This window comes from Hylobates moloch, unplaced genomic scaffold, assembly GCF_009828535.3.
Source record: "Hylobates moloch isolate HMO894 unplaced genomic scaffold, HMol_V3 SCAFFOLD_5, whole genome shotgun sequence".
NCBI lineage: Eukaryota > Metazoa > Chordata > Mammalia > Primates > Hylobatidae > Hylobates > Hylobates moloch.
Genome location: NW_026652280.1, coordinates 99,697,387 through 99,714,518, shown reverse-complemented (window position 1 = coordinate 99,714,518; position 17,132 = coordinate 99,697,387). Strand labels below are relative to the sequence as shown.

The 17,132-nt window shown below is 46.3% G+C and overlaps 1 protein-coding gene and 1 pseudogene across 6 annotated transcripts in view; one reads left to right on the top strand and one right to left on the bottom strand.

Moving 5' to 3' along the window:
* Positions 1-17,132, bottom strand: part of ASH1L (ASH1 like histone lysine methyltransferase) — a 332,744-nt gene that overhangs the window by 229,336 nt on the left and 86,276 nt on the right. Inside the window, exons 1-2 of one of the 6 annotated variants that reach the window (XM_032154243.2) lie at positions 3,651-3,688; positions 3,026-3,168 (exon numbers count right to left, since the gene is read on the bottom strand). The gene's annotated coding sequence lies outside the window, so the exon portion shown is untranslated. Of the gene's footprint in view, positions 1-3,025; positions 3,689-3,941; positions 4,125-17,132 lie in introns of those variants that run through there. The other 5 variants (XM_032154245.2, XM_032154247.2, XM_032154246.2 and 2 more) reach the window with 5 other exon arrangements.
* On the top strand, positions 6,881-11,810 carry LOC116467921 (uncharacterized; annotated as a pseudogene).

Here is a 17,132-nt window from a genome sequence, read left to right as displayed (position 1 = left end):
AAAAAAAAAAAAAAAAAAAAAAAAAAAGAGAGATAGCGCCATTGCACTCCAGCCTGTTAACAAGAGCAAAACTCCAAAAAAAAAAAAAAAAAAAAAAACACAAGATGATACAAAACCTATTTTTTTAAAGTACAAAGCTGCATACAGAGTATAAACACTTTATGCTTATTCAAAGAGTAAGTAGTGGCAAAAACTCTTCGCAATTGTGTAACAAAATTTCAACTTCTAGGAATGTTTCCCTCTTCCTTGTCCTTTTGAGAGCTGCCACCATCAAACAATTCAGACTCAACTGAATTAGCATCTCTTCAAGCACAGAGACCATATATTATTGATTTTTGTGTCTCCTGCATAGGATTAAATCAGTGTTTGTTATAACTAAGCTAAACTCCAAGACAGGAGCTTCAAATCACCTCAGGCCAAATCCAAAACTGAAAAAAGACAAACCCACTTCTCAGAGTTTAGGAACAAAAAGATACTGACAAAGAACAAAGCCATAGATACTTGTGCTATATTACACTCCCTTATCACCAAATTCAGAGTCGTTTACTAATACTGCAGAAATAAGTTTGCAGATGATAAAAAGAATAAAAAACATGGACCCTAAAGTTCTCCTGTCAACATGTTCAAATACTACCATAGACTCCTTCATCTTAAACTCATACTAACATCCACACACCCGAACAACGAAAATGAAAGGTTTTCCACACACCCGAACAATGAAAATGAAAGACCTAAATATAAATTGGCTCTATTTCATTACATTTTATGTTCCTAAAATCATATATATAAATCATGTGATTGTGCTTATGCTCATCGTCTAACTTGAGGGCCCAGTGTCTTTCATCAGATTCTCAGAAGGATAAGTGACCCCAAAAAATTTTAAGAACCACTCATCTAGCCTATCAAGAAACATCCCATTTTTCAGAAGAATACAGTTAAGTGGCTTAGTTTATGCATTCTTCCCTCATATTCATAGAGGGGATTCTTACTATATGAAATCAGTCTTGGTCGGGCACGGTGGCTCACGCCTGTAATCCCAGCACTTTGGGAGGCCAAGGCGGGCGGATCACGAGGTCAGGAGATCGAGACCATCCTGGTTAACACGGTGAAACCCCGTCTCTACTAAAAATACAAAAAATTAGCCGGGCGTCGTGGCGGGCGCCTGTAGTCCCAGCTACTCGGAGAGGCTGAGGCAGGAGAATGGCGTGAACCCGGGAGGCGCCGCTTGCAGTGAGCCGAGATTGCGCCACTGCACTCAGGGCTGGGCGAAATAGCGAGACCCCGCCTCAAAAAAAAAAAAAAAAGAAATCAGTCTTTCAAAGGATTCCTTCAGCCCAGCCAAAAAGTTCCAACATCCACAGGCACATGTATTAACAATTACCAGAACCCAAAAACAGTTCTCTGGTTTTAATTCCACACTGCCTCCCTCAACTTAATACCTACCACTGTCAAAACAACTCCCCTCACGTTGTACTCAGGCTATTTACAGAGACACCTTGATTATCCTCACCCCAAGGCATGGACCATTTATTGAACAGGCAGTCGTCAAATATTTGTTGAATGAATGAAAAAGTATTCTTCCACAGATTTCAAGTTAAGCTGTCAGCACCCATGCAGCCGCTCTGGTACAAGTTAAGCTGTGAAAGCCTTCTCTCCCTCACACATACAACCTCAAGTGTCAGAAATGCTCTGCTTCCTCCATAAATCCAAAATAATATAGTCATGGATATGCATTTCATACAGGTCAGACTGGCAAGGACAGCTACGTTCCACATACATATCTGACACAATCGGTCTCCTCCAAATACAATCCAACCAGTCTTATGTGCTTCTATCTTTCCAGCATGCTCAGATTTGCCCACAAAGACTTCCTGAGGTACCATGGCATGCTGAATATACTGCTGCAGTAGTAGTGAAAATATGGGAGTTACAGTCCCAACTTTGTCACCAATTTAACATGTGGCCTTGGAGAAGTTCTCTCCTTATGCCTAAATTTCCTATTTTGTAAAATGGAAGAAAGCATCCTACCATTTTCACAGAGATTAAGTATCACAAAGAAACTGAAAGAGCTTTCTTATTGTATTGTAAACTATTACTATAAACCTGCGACAACAAATAAAACCACCCGTTCTTTACAGCTTTGTAGCAATGGTTCTGTTAAAGATATTTTGGCCCTTCACATTTACACAACTCACTCTAACCAAAGGCACAAACTATTCTGAAGACCACAACTGGCTATGCCAAGTTTCTCCCCTCCCTGACCTCACAGACACATGCTGTGTAGAACACTACCATTGCCGCTCTTTCCCAACAAGTAACTAGGGGCTCCCAATCCCTAAAATACACACACATATCAACCTGCAAGGAACCTCCCAACATGTATTCGAGAAATAAGCTAACTTATAAGGGGAACTCCATTACACTTACACAAATAAAGGCAAACTCTTCCGGAAACACTTGCCATCCTCGCATACACACACCAACACAGCCGCTACACACCAACAGACCATCTGTCTTCTAAACCAAAAACATCTCTTTCCATGTACAAACTAACCAGTGACATTTATTAAACTTACAACACTGAGATCATCCTGTCGTTCCTACATACAGTTCAACGCGGCAGGGACACCACAGACCTTGTCACACAGGTAAACTCCCCTCTCAAGATCGTGTCCTCGACCACTCTTATCCCTTAAATAAACACACACAAACTGGACTATGGGGGAGGCTCCGATCATGCCTACAAACACAAACTAACCTGTCAGGGGCACAGCCGACTCCGCCTCCACTAGCTTACTTTCCAGCCCCCGCCGGGAGTCCGCCTGTCAGGGACACCCCTTCACCACGCCTGGACGGACTTCCCGGTAGGCTCAGGATCCCCCTCCCTGCTCTCCCCTCCCCCATCTTCACCACTGCTCTCCCGGAGGTCCAGGTCCGGGAGATGACAGTGGCTCCCAGAAAGCCCAGGATTCAATCGCTGAGAGAGTGCTTAGGCCCGAATGCCGGCCCAAATCGTTCTACTCACCGTGTCGGAGGCCGAGGCCGAGGCCGAGAGCGATGAGAGTGCAGGGAAGTGGGGAAGAGGGGGTGGCCGCCAGGCTCCTCCGCTTCCCTTGGTCCACGGCGGATCCCTCCCGCTTGTCAGGAGGCGGCCAGCGGGTAAGCTGACTGGCGGAAATGCGAGAGAGGAGAAGGGAAAGGTGGAGGGCTAAAGGGGGCAAACTGAGGGGAGGCGGGTCCCGCAACCGAGACTGGGATCGTCTCCCCTCCGCAAAGCGAACCCAAAATGGCGGCGGGAGCGGCGGCGGCGGCGGCGGCGGCAGCAGAGTGGCGGCGGTGGCGGTGGCAGCTCCTCCAGAGGGAGGGAGCGAAGGGCGCCTAGCGCCCCCCCAACCTCCCACTCCTCCCTCCTCGCGTTCTTCCCCACCGTCCCCCGCTCCGCCCGACTCCGGCCGCGTAGCGCGCACGCCCGCCCGCACGCGTACGACTGTCTACGGGCTCGTCGCTGGCTGCTCCCACCAACCACCACCTTCGGCCGCCCCGCGCGCCAGCCAGCCCGTACGCGCTCACCCACGGGAACCCCCTCGCCCAGTCCCTCACTCCCCCTCAGGCCCTGTCAAGCCGGCTCCGGCGCAGGCCCTCACGCGTACCTTCAGCGGCGCAAGCCCAAGCCTCCTCCTCCTCCTCCACCTCCTCTTCTCTCCTCCCCCCCTTCCCCGCCCCCACGGCCACCAACCGCCGCCACGGCCACCGCCGCTGCCGCCAGCTCCCCCCCACCACCCTCCACCCTTCGCGCGTGCGCCTCCCACAATCCCCCCCGCGGGACTGTTCCATTCCTGTCGGCTGCAGGGGCAGGAGAGGAAGGGACGGGCAGAGCGGGTCGGGGCTTGCCGTTTGACTGGAATTGCCAGAGTGGCGGACCGAGCCCCACGACAACCTACCTCCCTGGGCTCCTCGCCGCGGTGCTGCGGCTCGCCTCCCCCTACTCCTCCTCCTCGGGATCGCGGCGAGCGGATCGAGGACTGCCTAGCGCCCCTCTGCTGACCGGTGGTTGGAGGCCGCGGCGGCTGCGCGTTGAGTCGTTTCCTGCCGGTTGACCCGAGCCTACTTCGCAGTAGCAGAACCGGTGCTTTGGAGCCGGTCGCAGGCGGTGCGTGCCGGTCGCCTAGTCAGGAGAACTAGCCCTCGACTCACGGTGAGGGAATGGACCAACAGGGGTGTTGTACCGCTGAGGGAAAGGAGCGGGACTCCGGACCTCCAGGAGGTAGGGAGTGAGGCCAGTAGGACCGGCGCACCTCCGGGGGGATTCTTCCCGGGCGTTGAGTTGCCAACCTGGGACCCGAGGAAGATCGGCATGGTGGTGTGCTTTTTGTTGTTGTTATCCCTCCTCGGATTTCTCAAATTTCACACCACTGTCCATATGCGATGATGTTTGTTTGCCCTTGACGCACTTACTCATGGATGGTACTACTTCAGCCTGGTTAGACAGCCTGGTGATAGAGGATGAAGAAACCATGTGCTTTTCATTCAGTTCTGGACTTAGTCTCCCTTTTTTCCTTCAGCAAGTTATTTTTCTTAGTTCCTTATCAAAAAGTGTACATAAAAATTAGGCAACTCCAAACATGCCTCCAGGGTTGATGTGTGAAATAATAAGATAATATATGTAAAGTGGAATTAGCTCCTAGGCATAGGGAAAATGCAGAATATTGCCGTGTTGTCATTTACAGTTCTCTTGATGTCGATAAGGTTTGTGGGTGTAATTGGTAGTGTTCTGTGCCTCCAAGGCGTTAATAAAACAAAGCAAACATAGGCCTGTTAGGTTTCTGTGGCTACTGAATATTTGTTTCTCAAAACACTTGACTGATATTTGATAATTGAATGCAGCAGAAATACTGACGATTAAAGTCCACAAATAATTCCAAAGTTTACTTGATCTAGTAGTTTTTACCTTTACCCAAAGGATAAAGCAGAATAAATTACTGAAGGATCTACTTGGGTTTCCCTTTCCTTCACATTTGTGGACTCCTGGGGATCCAGGAAATAATTCAAAAATGACTGTTCAAAAGCCCATGCAAGGCCGGGCGCGGTGGCTAACGCTTATAATCCCAGCGCTTCGGGAGGCCGAGGCGGGCGGATGACCTGAGGTCAGGAGTTCGAGACCAGCTTGGCCAACATGGCAAAATCCCGTCTCTACTAAAAATACAAAAATTAGCCAGGCGTGGTGGTGGACGCCTGTAATCCCAGCTACTCAGGAGACTGAGGCAGGAGAATCGCTTGAACCTGGGAGGCGGAGGTTGCAGTGAACCGAGATGGTGCTATTGCACTCCAGCCTGGGCAACAAGAGCAAAACTCCATTTGAGGAAAAAAAAATAAAACTAAAAAGCCCTTGCAACCTCCAAAATTCAAGCAGACAGTCCCAAATTTCCCCTTTAGGATACGTGGATTAAATGTTGTTTACTTGTTTTGATTCTTTAAGGTAAAGAGGAAAGCAGCCTTAATTACCTCATTGTATATTTTCCTAAGCAAGTCCCACACTTTCATGGAGCCCACTTGTTTACCGATCTTTTGTTAGTTGCTTCATGCATGCAAGTGTATTATGCTACCAATAACTTGTTTTATTTGAGAACAGGGACTATGTCTACTACTTAATTTACATAAAGCATCACAGGCTAGCGCAAAGCAAGTCACAGAAATATTGAAATGAGGCTGGGCGTGGTGGCTCACGCCTGTAATCCCAGCACTTTGGGAGGCCAAGGCGCATGGATCACGAGGTCACGAGTTCAAGACCAGCCTGGCCAACATAGTGAAACCCCGTCTCTACTAATAATACAAAAAATTAGCCGGGCGTGGTGGTGAGCACCTGTAATCCCAGCTACTCGGGAGGCTGAGGCAGGAGAATCCCTTGAACCCGGGAGACGGAGGTTGCAGTGAGTGAAGATCGCACCACTGCACTCCAGCCTGGGCAACAGTGCAAGACTCTGTCTTAAAAAGAAAAAAAAAATCCAAAAAAAAATCAGGTGGACATGGTGGAGCACCTGTAGTCCCAGCTACTTGGTAGGCTGAGGCAGGAGAGTCGCTTGAACCCAGGAGGGAGAGGTTGCAGTGAGTCGAGATCACGCCTTTGCATTCCAGCCTGGGAGACAAGAGCGAAACTCCGTCCCAAAAAAAAAAGAAATATTGAAATGAATGTTAGATACTTAAAATACCAGAAGAGAAAGACAATTAGCATTTGTGGACTACCATGCCAGGGGAACACATATTCCTGTTTAATCCTTACAATAAACACTTTGAGGTAGATAATCTTACCCTCATTTTACAAAAGAGAAGCCTGAGGCCCGGAGAAGTCCAGTAACAAATCTTTAGACTCTAGTTTGCCTGTCTTTTAAAAACCTTATACTTTTTTCACTACACCACATTTTCTTCAAAGTAAAATTTCTCATCAGCAGCATAATTGCTGTGCTTCAAAGAAAAAAAAAATGCCTTTACTGGAATTTCGCTACACCAGTGTATAGGGAGAGTTACTTACATATGGTCTCTGTGTTAAAATAACTTTCAGTAACTACACTGATCAATGAATTATCAGCTACATATAAGCAAATGAGATACGATTCTGTTTTTTCATGTATGCCCCAGAGCCAACCAGAGACTAAAATATATTAAGTGCTCAATAAAATGACCTCACTGAATGAACAAACCCTGAATTATTTGAACCAATGAAGATAGAATAATGGTTTCCCCAAGGATATCCACTTCTTAATCCCTAAAACCTGTAAATATGATACGTTACATGACAAGGGAAAAATCAGGATGCAGAGGGAATTAAGGTTGCTAATCAGCTGACATTAAACTAGGGAGATTATCCAGGAGTGAGCGCTCTGCAATGGCCCTCTTCAGTTTTACTTCTGTAGCTGCCCATGCTTGTGTTCCTTTTCAGAAAGACAGTAATGGAAAAGCATGTAAGCTGCCAGCACCACAGCACCACTGTGGAAGCTCCCTTTCTTCAAATTGGAGTATTTGTCGTAATACCTGTAGTAACCTCTTTGAACGCTCCAACAGTGCCTTCTTGTGTGAGATCACACGTTAATATTTGGTTTGGCAGTTCTGCTAATTTGACATCCAGGAGTTTCTTCTTCACTGGTACAGCTGACTCCATCTTGGGGTCCTGGTCTGATAAAAACTTTTAAAATGAGGTTTCAGGCTGGACGCAGTGGCTCATGCCTATAATCCCAACACTTTGGGCGACTGAGACAGGAGGATTACTTGAGGCCACGAGTTCAAGACCAGCCCGGTCAACATAGCAAGACCCCCATCTCTACAAAAAATAAGAAAAATTAACCGGGCCATGGTGGCATGTCCAGGAGTTTGAGGCTACCGTGAGCCATGATCACACACCACTGCACTCCAGCCTGGGCGAGAGAGCGAAACTCTGTCTCTAAAATGTAAAACAAAATAAAGTTAATTTTTTTTTTTTTATTCTTGAGACAGAGTTTCGCTCTTGTTACCCAGGCTGGAGTGCAATGGCGTGATCTCGGCTCACTGCAACCTCCGCCTCCCGGGTTCAAGCGATTCTCCTGTCTCAGCCTCCCAAGCAGCTGGGATTACAGGCATGTGCCACCACACCTGGCTAATTTTGTATTTTTAGTAGAGGTGGGGTTTCTCCATGTTGGTCAGGCTGCTCTCGAGCTCCCGACCTCAGGTGATCCACCCGCCTCAGCCTCCTAAAGTGCTGGGATTACAGGCGTGAGTCACCACACCCGGCCAGGTTAAAATATTAAAAGAATTTTTTTTTGAGACCTGCTCTTACTATGTTGCCTAGGCTGGAGACTAGCTCCCATGCTCAAGGGATCCTACCACTGCCTCAGCCTCCTGGGTAGCTGGGACTACTGTTGGGCGAGAACTTTTTTTTTCTAAGATAAAATTTACTGAAGTATGGTCAGAGTTGACTTTACATTTGATGAGTTATGGTAAATGCTATGTAATCATAAGAGTTGTTTTTTTTTTTTTTCCCACAGAGTCTTGCTCTGTCACCCAGGTTGCAGGGAAGTGGAGCGATCTCAACTCACTGCAACCTCTGCTTCCCGGGTTCAAGTGATTCTCCCGCCTCAGCCTCCTGAGCAGCTAGGACTACAGGCATGTGTCACCACGCCTGTCTAATTTGGCTAATTTTTGTATTTTTAATAGAGACAGGGTTTCGCCATGTTGGCCAAGCTGGTCTCAAACTCCTGGCCTTAGGTGATCCACCCGTCTCGGCCTCCCAAATTTCTGGGATTTAGGCGTGAGCCACCATGCCTGGCCAAGAGCCTTTAAAAATATTGGCTGGGCGTGGTGGCTCATGCCTGTAACCCCACACTTTGGGAGGCCAAGGCAGGTGGATCACCTGATGCCAGGAGTTCGAGACCAGCCTGGCCAACATGATGAAACCCCATCTCAACTAAAAATACAAAAAAATTAGCTGGGCGTGGTGGCGGGTGCGTGTAATCTCACCTACTTTGAGGCTGAGGCAGGAGCATCACTTGAACCCAGGAGGCAGAGGTTGCGGTGAGCCGAGATTACACCATTGCACTCCTGCCTGGGCGACAAGAGCAAAACCCTGTCTAAACAAACAAACAAAAAAATATTTATTTTATTTTGTTTTTTTTTCCTTTTTTTTTTGAGACAGAGTCTCACTCTATTGCCCAGGCTGGAGTGCAGTGCCACGATCTGGGCTCACTGCAACCTCCACCTCTTGGGTTCAAGCGATTCTCCTGCCTCATCCTCCCAAGTAGCTGGGATTACAGGTGCCCGCCACTGCGCCCAGCTAATTTTTGTAGTTTTAGTAGAGATGGGGTTTCACCATCTTGGCCAGGCTGGTCTTGAACTCCTGACCTCGTGATCCACCCACCTCAGCTTCCCAGAGTGCTGAGATTACAGGCATGAGCCACCGTGCCCAGGCAAAAAAAAATTTTATTTAAGAGGGAAGAAATTTGAGATTTTTGTTTGGGTACAGGTTGATGAGTGAGTCACATTTGCCAGTCTGAGTGCAGTGGTGTGATCTCCGTCATGCAACCTCGACCTCCTTCAAGTGTTCTCCTGTTTCAGCCTCCCAAAGTGCTGGGATTACAGGCTTGAGCCACCGCGCCCGGCTGATTTTTTGTATTTTTAGGAGAGACAGGATTTCACTATGTTGGCCAGGCTGGTCTCAAACTCCTGACCTTGTGATCCACCCGCCTCAGTCTCCCAAAGTGCTGGGATTACAGGCATGATCCACTGCACCTGGCCAGTTTTTTTTTTTTTTTTTTTTACGAAAATGTTTAGGAACAGAAATGTTTTGGATTTGTGATTTGAGCTACTGCCCCCGGCCTTTTTTTCTTTTTTTTCTTTTCTTTTTTTTTGTTTTTTTTTTTGTTTGTTTTTGAGAAGGAGTCTCACTGTGTTGCCCAGGCTAGAATGCAGTGGTGCAGTCTTGGCTCACTGTAACCTGCATCTCCTGAGTTCAAGTGATTCTCCTCCTGCCTCAGCCTCCTGAGTAGCTGAGATTCCAGGCACCCACTACCATGCCCAGCTAAGTTTTGTATTTTAGTAGAGCCGGGGTTTCAGCATGTTGGTCGGGCTGGTCTTGAACTCCTGACCTCAAATGTTCCACCTGCCTCGGCCTCCCAAGGGTTTTTTGTTTATTTTTATTTATTTTATTTTATTTATTTATTTATTTTTTTTTTTTTTGAGACAGAATCTCACTCTGTCGCCCAGGCTGGAGTGCAGTGGAGGGATCTCGGCTCACTGCAAGCTCCGCCTCCTGGGTTCAAGCGATTCTCCTGCCTCAGCCTCCCGAGTAGCTGGGACTACAGGCGCCCACCACCACGCCTGGCTAATTTTTTGTATTTTTAGTGAAGACGGGGTTTCACCGTGTTAGCCAGGGTGGTCTCGATCTCCTGACCTCGTGATCCGCACATCTTGGCCTCCGAAAGTGCTGGGATTACAGGCATGAGCCACTGCGCCCAGCCTTTTTTTTTTTTTTTTTGAGACAGATTCTTGCACTGTCACCCAGGCTGGAGTGTAATGGTACAATCTCGGCTCACTGCAACCTCCCCCTCCCGGGTTCAAGCAATTCTACTGCCGCAGCCTCCTGAGTAGCTGGGATTACAGGTGCCCGCCACCACGCCTGACTAATTTTTTGTATTTTTAGTAGAGACAGGATTTCACTATGTTGGCCAGGCTGTTCTCAAACTCCTGACCTTGTGATCTACCCTCCTCAGTCTCCCAAAGTGCTGGGATTATAGGCGTGATCCACTGCGCCTGGCCAGTTGTTTTTTTGTTTGTTTGTTTGTTTTGTTTTGTTTTGTTTTTACAAAAATGGGAAGAGAAATGTTTTGGATTTGAGATTTTGTTGGATTTTGGAATATTTGCGTTATACCTACTGTTTGAACATCCCAAATTTGAAAATCTGAAACCTTAAGTGTTAACATGAGCACCTTAATAAAGTTTGGACAGTATTTCTTTTATAAACAATATTATTGATATTGCTAACTATTAACATTAGAAATGAAAGTCAAGAAAGATAATTACCTGGAACGTTAGCACCCAGAAATACCCAATTGTGTTGGTATTTGTTTTCTTTTAAGTTTTCATTTTTATGCATCTCCATCTCAGAACCATAATCTAAATTTACAGTTGAATTCATATCAATACCTCAGTGGTGTACCATTGAGTGCTAAAATTCTAGAATGTTAATCTCAGTCGTGCGTGTACACTAACATGCCTTTTGTGAAGTCTTTTGAAACCTATCAGATACAGCCTGGAGTCCATTTTGCTGAAGAGTATCTAGAATATCTGCTACCCTAAGAAGCAATCATAGTCCCTTCCATAGTAGTTTGTTTTAAATTGTCCACTGTTCTGAGTAGCGTGATGAAATTTTGCACCACCCTGTCCTGGATGTGAATCAACATAACCACGCTGTATGTGCTACCCATTGGTTAGTCATTGACATCATCGGCTTTTGACAGCCATCTGTGGACATCGGCATGATTCAATGATTCAGGATCACCCTAAGATGATCCCCCTTCTTAGGCATAGTCAGAAGGTCGATAGTAGCTACATCACAATTCCTAAGTCATTCACTTTATCTCATCTTACAAGCGTTTTGTCATCTCACATCAACACAAGAAGGGTGAGCACGGTACAGTGAGATATGAGATATTTTAAGAGTGAGTGAGACCATATCCACATAACTTTTATACAGTATATTGTTCCATTTTCTTATTGGTTATTGTTGTTCATTTGTTACTGTGCCACATTTATAAATTAAACTTGATTATAGGTATATACCTATAGGAAAAAACTGTGTGTATGTGTTTGTGTGTGTGTTTATTTATTTAGTGATCAGTACTCTGTATGGTTTCAGGCATCCCCTGGGATCCTGCAGTGGGCTCTCCCGAAGATAAGTTGGGACTACTGTATTTCCTTCCTTCTTGCTTTCTCCATTGCAGAAGCGCTAATGCAGCTTTAAAAGCTGGGAAGCTTTAAAAAGTGTATATTGCATCATCACTTGCACTGTTTTCAGAATTGTAAACTACATGCATATTTCTAGCAAAAACACCTATAGGTACAAGACTGAGGTTGGCCAGACACAATGCTCACATGTATAATCCCAGCACTTTATGGGAGGCCGAAGTGGGAGAATTGCTTCAGGCCAGGAGCTGAAGACCAGCCTGGCAACATAGCCCCATGTCTATAAAAAAGTAAAAATTAGCCAGTCATGGTGGTACATGCCTGTAGTCCAAGCTTGTCGAACCTGTGGCCCATGGGCTGCATACAACCCAGGACTGCTTTGAACAGGGCCCAACACAAATTGATAAACTTCCTTAAAACATTGGCCGGGCGCGGTGGCTCACGCTTGTAATCCCAGCACTTTGGGAGGCCGAGGCGGGCGGATCACGAGGTCAGGAGATCGAGACCACGGTGAAACCCCGTCTCTACTAAAAATACAAAAAAATTAGCCGGGCGTAGTGGCGGGCGCCTGTAGTCCCAGCTACTCGGAGAGGCTGAGGCAGGAGAATGGCGTGAACCCGGGAGGCGGAGCTTGCAGTGAGCCGAGACTGCGCCACTGCACTCCAGCCTGGGCGACAGAGCAAGACAAAAAAAAAAAAAAAAAAAACAAAAAAAAAACATTATGAGCCTTTTTTTTAATCTGTGATTTCATTGTTGTTGCTATTTTAGCTCATCAGCTGTTGTTAGTGTTGGTGTGTCTTATGTGTGACTCAAGACAATTCTTTCAACATGGCCCAGGAAAACCAAGATTGGACACCCCTGCTGTAGTCCAAGCTCCTCACAAGGCTGAAGGGAGAGGATCGCTTGAGCCCAGGAGTTCAAGACTGCAGTGAGCGATGATACCACTGCACTCAAGCCTTGGAGACTGCTGGAGACCCTATCTCAAACAAAACAAAAACAAAAACCTTAGAGCTGGGAGAAGTTAGCCCTGTTGAAGTTTGTGATAATCAGTAAATTTCACAACTCTTTTACTTTTATAGCTCTAACGCTGCTCTAGGAATCCAAACCTGGCGAGATAGATATTATTAAGATGAGAAAATACAGCATAAGGAATTCTGCTTTTTCTCTCTGAAATTATGAAAACAATGTGTGGCATGGCATGGTGGCTCACGCCTGTAATCCCAGCACTTTGGGAGGCCAAGGAGGGCAGATCACTTGAGGTCAGGAGGTCAGCCTGGCCAACATGGTGAAACCTCATCTCTACTAAAAATACAAAAATTAGCCGGGCATGGTGGCAGACACCTATAATCCCAGCTTCTTGGGAGGCTGAGGCAGAAGAATCACTTGAACCCAGGAGGCAGAGGTTGCAGTGAGCCGAGATCGTGCCACTGCACTCCAGCCTGGGCGACAGAGTGAGACTCTGTCTCAAAAAAAAAAAAAAAAAAAAAGAAATTAGTCTTTGTGAGCCAAACTTTTCATATGGGACTCGGGATTTAGGACAATCTCAACCTCAACACTGTTGACATCTGGGGATGGATCATTCTTTGTTGTGGGGGACTCTCCTGTGCATTGTAGACTGTTTAGCAACATACCTGGCCTCTACTCACTCGATGCCAGTAGCATCCTCCCTTCCCTCCCTCAGTTGTGACAACCAAAATGCCTCCAAACATTCATTTTCAAATATTGGGGGAGGGTTTCAAAATCCCCCTGGTAGAGAACTACTAATTTAGAGAAAGAATTATTGATCTTGAGGAATCAGTCTGAGTTTAGTACAAAAGAAAGTCATGACAGACTAATATATCCTTCTTGTTAGAATGGCCGGGTGCGGTGGCTCACACCTGTAATCCCAGCACTTTGAGAGGTGAAGGCTGGTGGATCACGAGGTCAGGAGTTCAAGACCATCCTGGCCAAGATGGTGAAACCCCGTCTCTACTAAAAATACAAAACTTAACCAGACATGGTTTCGGGCACCTGTAATCCCAAGCTACTCGGGAGGCTGAGGCAGAGAATTGCTTGAACCCGGGAGACGGAGTTTTTTTGTTGTTGTTGTTGTTGAGATGGAGTTTCGCTCTTGTTGCCCAGGCTGGAGTGCAATGGCATGATCTTGGTTTGCTGCAACTCCGCCTCCCGGGTTCAAGCGATTCTCCCGCCTCGGCCTCCCAAGTAACTGGGATTGCAGGCACGCGCCACCACGTCCGTCTAATTTTGTATTTTTAGTAGAGACGGGGTTTCTCCATGTTGGTCAGACTGGTCTCAAACTCCCGACCTCAGGTGATCCGCCCGCCTTGGCCTCCCAAAGTGCTCAGATGACAGGTGTGAGCCACCGCGCCAGCCAAAAAAAAGAATTCTTAGAATGGTAGATCAAAGTAATTCCATTATTGGTATGTCCTCATTAAAATTAGGCATTTGATAATCTCGCACAGTGGCTTTTTGGAGATATGTATACTGAGTGTTTAATTGGTTGAATAACCATACCCAAAGGCTACATGTTAGCAAAATGGGTTGAAGTTCCCTTAACCATGGACATGCAGTGGTTATCACTTTTGGCTGCACATTGGAATGAGCTGGGGAGCTTTAAAAATATTGATGTCTGGGTCACTATCAGAGGCTGATGTAATTGATCTGAGGCACACTCTGGGTATCAGAATTTTTAAACTATACCCAAGTGGGCCGGACACAGTGTCTCATGTCTATAATCCCAGCACTTTGAGAGGCCAAGGCAGGTGGATCACTTGAGCCCAAGAGTTTGAGAGCAACCTGGGCAACATAATGAGATCCTTTCTCTACAAAAAAGATACAAAAATTAGCTGGGCATGGTGGCACACGCCTGTAATGCCAGCAGTTGAGAGGCCAAGGTAGACAGATCGCTTGAGCTCAGGAGTTTGAAACTAGCCTGGACCACATAGCGAAACCCTGTCCCTACAAAAAAAATAAAAATAAAAATACTAACTGACCAGGCGCAGTGGCTCACGCCTGTAATCCCAGCACTTTGAGATGGCGAGACTGGCTGATCACCTAAGGTCAGGAGTTTTGAGACCAGCCTGGCCAACATGGTGAAACCCTGTCTCTACTAAAAATAAAAAAATTAGCTAGGCGTGGTGGCAGGTGCCTGTAATCCCAGCTACTAGGGATGCTGAGGCAGGAGAATTGCTTGAAACCAAGAGACAGAGGTTACAGTGAGCCGAGATTACACTATTGCACTCCAGCCTGGGTGACAAAAGCAAAACTCCATCTCACACACACACAAAAAATTACAAACTGTACCCAGGCTATGCTAGGTAATCCTATCCTGTTAAATAGTTGTATCAATGACTTGAATGAGATCGATGTGGATATATTTTTCAAATTTATACCTTTTGCAAAATTTTTAAAGGGTAGGTAGTATGTTGGTGACAGATTTTAAAAAACAAAAAGATCTTCAGATGTGGAATCTTCTGTTGGATCTTATAACAAAAAGAAGACATTAGGCTGGGTGCAGTGGCTCACGCCTGTAATCCCAGCACTTTTGGGAGGCAGAGGCAGGCATATCGCTTGAGCCCAGGAGTTGAAGACCAGCCTGGACAACATGGTGAAACCCCATCTCAACAAAAAACACAAAAATTAGCCAAGTGTAGTGGCACACGCCTGTAGTCCAAGCTACTTGAGAGGCTGAAGTCCAAGGATTGAGGTGGAGATTACGGTGAGCCAAGATCACAGCATCACACTGCAGCCTAGGTGACAGAGCAAGACCTTGTCTCAAAAAAAGAAAAAGACATTAGCAGAAAAGCTGAGGAAATCCATAATAAAATCTGTAGTTTAGTAAATAGTATTGTTCCAACTTTAATTTCTTAATTTTGATAATTGTCCTGTAGTTATATATATAGAGAGAGAGAGAGACATATACATAACATTAAGGAAAGCTGAATGAAGAGTGTACGAAAGTTCTTTGTACTACCTTTGCAACTCATCTGTAAGTTTACATTGGTTTGTTTGTTTGTTTGCTTGCTTTCAAATAGGACCTCACTCTTACCCAGGCTGGAGTGCAGTGGTGCAATCCTAGCTCACTGCAACCTCGAGCTTCTTGACTCAAGGGATCCTCCTGCCTCAGCCTCCTGAGCAGCCACAACTACAGGCACAGGCAACTATGTTCAGCTAATTTTTTTTATTATTGGTAGAGATAAGATCTTCCTATGTTGCCCAGGCTGGTCTCGAACTCCTGGTCTCCAAAAGTGCTAGGATTACAGGCCTGAGCCATTGTGCACAGCTTCCACTATCTAATTTTAGAACTTTTTTTTTTTTTTTTTTTTGAGACGCAGTCTCCTGTTGCCAGGTTGGAGTGCAGTGGTGCTATCGCTATCTCGGCTCACTACAACCTCCACCTCCTGGGTTCAAGCGATTCTCCTGCCTCAACCTCCCGAGTAGCTGGGATTACAGGCATGCGCCACCATGCCCAGCTAATTTTTGTATTTTTAGTAGAGATAGGGTTTCACCACGTTGGCCAGGATGGTCTCGATCCCCTGACCTCGTGATCCGCCCGCCTCGGCCTCTCAAAGTGCTGGGATTGCAGGCGTGAGCCACCGTGCCCAGCCTAATTTTAGAACATTTTTATCACCCCTAAAAGAATCCTATCAGTAGTCACATTCCATTTCTCCCTCCCATTGCCTCTCACAACCACTAATCAATTATATAATTAATAAAGCAAATTCTGGACATTTCATATAATTGAAATCATATGTGGTCTTTTGCAACTGGCTTCTTCTACTTTGTTTTCAAGGTTCATCCACGTTATATCATGCATCAGAACTTTGTTTCTTATAGCCAAATAATATTCCATTATATGGCTATACCACATTATGTTTATTCATGTATCAGTTGATGGACGTGAGTTTTTTCCACTTTTTGGCTATTACAAATAATACTGCTGTGTACATTTGTGCACAAGTTTTGTGTACACATGTTTTCATTTCTCTTTTATACCTGAGAGTGGAATTGCAGGTCATATGGTAACTCCATGTTTTACCTTTCGAGGAACTGCTGGACTTTTCCAAAGTGGCCTCACCATTTTAAAATTCCAACAGCAACGTATAAGAATACTAGTTTGGGGCCAGGTACAGTGGCTCACGCCTGTAATCCCTGCACTTTGGGAGGTCGAGGTGGGCAGATTGCCTGAGCTCAGGAGTTCGAGACCAGCCTGGGCAACACGGTGAAACCCTGTCTCTACTAAAATACAAAAAATTAGCCGGGCGTGGCAGTGTGCACCTGTAATCCCAGCTACTGGGGAGGCTGAGGCAAGAGAATTGCTTGAACCTCAGAGGCAGAGGTTGCAGTGAGGCAAGATTGTGCCACTGCACTCCAGCCTGGGTGACAGAGCGAGACTCCGTCTCAAAAAAAAAAAAAGGACTGCCAGGCGCGGTGGCTCACGCTTGTAATCCCAGCACTTTGGGAGGCCGAGGCAGGTGGGTCACGAGGTCAGGAGATCGAGACCATGGTGAAACCCCGTCTCTACTAAAAATACAAAAAATTACCCGGGCGTGGTGGCGGGCGCCTGTAGTCCCAGCTACTCGGAGAGGCTGAGGCAGGAGAATGGCGTGAACCCGGGAGGCGGAGCTTGCAGTGAGCCGAGATTGCGCCACTGCACTCCAGCCTGGGTGACAGAGCAAGACTCCGTCTCAAAAAAAAAAAAAAAAAAA